Source organism: Doryrhamphus excisus, chromosome 4 (genome assembly GCF_030265055.1).
Source record: "Doryrhamphus excisus isolate RoL2022-K1 chromosome 4, RoL_Dexc_1.0, whole genome shotgun sequence".
Lineage (NCBI taxonomy): Eukaryota > Metazoa > Chordata > Actinopteri > Syngnathiformes > Syngnathidae > Doryrhamphus > Doryrhamphus excisus.
In genome coordinates, this window is record NC_080469.1 from 16,040,462 (window position 1) to 16,044,853 (window position 4,392).

The window sequence follows — 4,392 nt, forward strand, 5'->3', positions numbered from 1 at the left end:
CAAAGCGAAGTTTTTTTAATATTTTGGTTTTTAATAAATGCGTTTTTTTTTTTTTTTTTTTTGAAAACCTGATGCGGCCCAGTCTCATCCAGACCCTAGCTCCAGTGGCCCCCAAGTAAATTGAGTTTGAGACCCCTGCTCTACATCATCCATTCATTTTTGTAAAGCTAATGAAACACACATATACGCATATTAAAGAAACAGTTTGAAACAACTTTTATCTAGAACTAGTTAGAAATGTATGAGTGACACAAAGCAAGATGAAGAAACACTGTTGCCGTCGGCAATCAGAAAAGTGGACCAACGTAACAACATAGCTTGAAAAACAACCAACTTGCCAAAACTTCCACTTATCAGCCAAATTTCTTGGGTTTCTTCACTGTGGGGATATAAAATGAATTTGGTGTAACAACTGATTTGATTGAGTCAAATCAGACTCCTCCAAATTGAATCATGGAATAGTTGACTATTCTAAGACAAAGTTTTTCCACTGTATTATATTCATTAATTCATTCATTTTCTACCGCTTATCCTCACAAGGGTCGCGGGAGTGCTGGAGCCTATCCCAGCTGTCTTCAAGCGAGAGGCGGGGTACACCCTGGACTGGTGGCCAGCCAATCACAGGGCACATATAGACAAACAACCATTCACACTCTCATTCATACCTATGGACAATTTGGAGTCGCCAATTAACCTAGCATGTTTTTGGAATGTGGGAGGAAACCAGAGTACCCGGAGAAAACCGAGGGTGGAATTGAACTCGGGTCTCCTAGCTGTGAGGCCTGCGCGCTAACCATCATGCAACCACTGTAATATAATTAAACTTAAAAGATAAAAATACCAAAAAGTTGCACTGCTTTGTTAAAATATAATAACTAATGGACCCAAGGTTTATCCTTGAGGGACACCCATTATTGAATGCAAAACAAAGTGTTCTACACTGAATATTTTAGTCTTTGTAATGATACCTTTCTGTGGATTTCCAAAGAGGATGACACACGTGTGCAGTTGCTCATTTACTATCATCAACAGACATCTAATCATATCAGCAAGTTATATTACATCCGCAGGTGTGTAGCTCCACCAACCAAAATGGTTCAGTCGCATTTATTGACAGGTTGTTACATTTTGGCAGCATCAATATTTCCAATCAGCTGTAGATAAAAGTTGTTGTTGTGTAATAAAACAAAAGTCTTATCGTTACGTGATAAGTTTTTTTTGCAACGTAATATTCGATATGAAAAAAAATACATCTTGAACATAAGTGCTTCACCAGTGCAGTGAATGCTGTCACTTTGATCATTACATAACTGACTCTACCAGTCGTCACATGGTTATCTAGTACAAAGATTTATGTCACAAATTCACCTCATGTCACACTGTGTGCTTTTAGCAAACGATGGTGAAACGAGTTGACGTCTGAATACAGTTTGACCAAAAGGTCCTCAACAGTGACCTGTGTCCTTGTCCAGCCTTTGACTGTTCAATGAATGCGCCATTCAGCTCAGTTTGATATTTTATTTTCACAATGAGACATGAATTTTACCTTTTACAAACGTAGTATTCAGGCCCATGTGGACAGCACCATAAAATAACAAAATTACAATAATAATAATAATCCTAATAATAAATTACAAGCAAAATAATGACAAGTGTGTAAGGGTGCCCATATAAGTGTGTCTTCACGCATTGATTCGGTAAAAAACAGCAGCCATATTAGAGCAGACGGGTGTGAGTGAGCTCCATTTCCAAAATGCTGTGCAATGCATGTCTGAAAGCTGAAAAAAACCCTCCCCAGTGCAACCCAGCACCTGTCCAACTGAGCCAAAAAAGATAAGTTTGGACACAATCCTCCGTGGCTTTGCTGCACCACCCCTTCCTGGCGGAACACGCCCAAAGTAGAAAAATAGAGTAAAAAGGCATAATGCAACTCTATCAGGCGAGAATGTTTATACTAATAACTAATAAAAACACAAAGATTTGCCTTTGCCTACAGGGCTTTTCATAGCACTGAGTCTGCACTTTTAAAGGTTTTTAACGACCTATTTTTAATAACTGACTCTGGTGGTTCAGCCATTTTAGTGCTTTTAGACCTGACTGCTGCTTTTGACACAGTGGACCATACCATTCTTTTATCTCGCCTGGAGAACTGTGTGGGTGTCAGGGGGTCTGCTCTTGAGTGGTTTAGGTCGTACCTGTCAGGGAGATGCCTTGCCGTGGGACTTGGGGGATCTTACTCCTCCACTGCTCCGCTTGACTGTGGAGTTCCGCAAGGATCAATTCTTGGGCCCATTTTATTTGCCCTCTACCTGGTCCCACTTGGCGCAGTACTTAAAAAGCATGGCATCTCCTATCACTTGTATGCGGACGACTGCCAGCTGTACTTGCCACTCGCAAAAAATAATCATGCCCCCCTGACACCCCTTCTTGAGTGCTTAAGGGATGTCAAGGCCTGGTTGGCTCACAACTTTTTAATGCTTAACGAGGAGAAGACCGAAGCTATCCTCCTCAACTATAAAGGCCCCCCTATAGACTTCGGTCCCCTCCAAAACAACATTCGTCCCTCAGCCACCAGCCTTGGCGTCATAATAGACAGTGATTTTAAACTCAACAAACAAGTTAATGCAGTTATAAAATCCTGTTTTTATCATCTTCGGCTTTTATCTAAAATTAAATCTTTTTTATCTTTGCAACACTTTGAGCAAGTCATGCACGCTTTTATTTCATCACGTCTGGACTACTGTAATGCACTTTACTCTGGAATTAGCCAAAAGTCTCTCTCCCGCTTACAGTTAGTCCAGAACTCTGCGGCACGGCTTTTAACAGGAACCAAAAAGAGGGAGCACATCACCCCAATTCTGGCCTCCCTTCATTGGTTGCCTGTTCGTTTTAGGATTGATTTTAAGATTTTATTGTTTGTTTTTAAGGCGTTGAATGGGCTGGCCCCCAAATACATCTCGGACCTCATCCAAGTTTACTCTCCAGCTCGGTCACTGAGGTCCGAGGGCCAGCTCCAACTTGTGGTGCCCAAGATGAGACTTAAGACCAGGGGGGACCGAGCCTTTTCTGTGGTCGGCCCCAAACTATGGAACTCTCTGCCCTCCCAAGTAAAAAAGGCCCCCAATATCGAAAGCTTTAAGTCTCGTCTTAAAACCCACTTTTATTCTCTGGCTTTTAACTCAGAGTGAGTCGTATGGTCCTGTGTCTTTTAGTTCTTTGTTTTTATTGTAATTGGTTCTATTTTTTATACTTTTATTGCTTTGTTTCTTGTTTTTAATATTTTAATATCTATTTTATTATTTTATTTCTTAAATGCTCTTTTAGTTTTGGATTATTACTTTTTATTTTTACTCGTCTGTGCAGCACTTTGGAAACTCTGTTTATAAAATGTGCTATATAAATAAAGTGGATTGGATTGGATTGGATTTAAATGTATATTTACTATATGTAATAACGAGAAAATCTTTTTTTTCCAAATATTTCAACTTTATTCATCCCCCAATACTCCTTTGTAGTATTTAAAGCTGCCTGTTCCGCATTGACTCATGACGCAGATGCCACTGTTTATGACACAATTACCCCTTCAACGCAGTTATCAATCAAAATAACAATTACTTAATATTAGTCTCCAAACATACATGGACAGGTTCCAGATAGATAGAGCTTATCTTTCATTTCTACAGTTAGTGCATTTTATGTGACTCGCAATTAAGTATTAACAGACTAGTTTGCATCCTGTGGCCCAGTCAATTGAACCTTCAGAGGGAAACAATAGTACTACAGTAGTAGTTAGTTTGTGTTAGTTTCCCCACTGAGGGACGAATAAAGGCATATCATTAGTTTGAATCGGTGGCGTTAACATATAATACATAATGGTTCCAGGATAGAGCCCTGTGGGACACCATCATGAAATATAACAGGACAATCCTGTGTTTTGTTTGAGCTTTGCCTTTCCTCTGCTGTCAAATTATGAGAATAATGTAATATTATTTAAAAAAAGCATAGTAACACAAATATAAAGTTCTATTGTTATGAAGTCAAACGTTATCAGAAAAAAGTCATTATTTTATGAGAATCAAGTTACAAAGTTATGTTGTAATGAAAAACAATGTAAATAAGAATCATATAGTTGTAATATTTTGAGAAAAATACACAAATCTAAGAAATGTCAACTTGGAAGAATTAAGTTATTTCAACAAGTGAATGTCTTAGAATATTTGATGATTCCGTTCAGAGGAGTTTGATTCGACCAAAACCTTTTAAAAATGTCATGTGATCAAGAGTGTACCATTCTGTCTACATGGGGGTGCCCATGGCGGCTGCTAAGCATACATCGAAAGCTTTTACTGTTGTCATACATAGTGTATTTTCATACTAAATTTGTCTAATTTG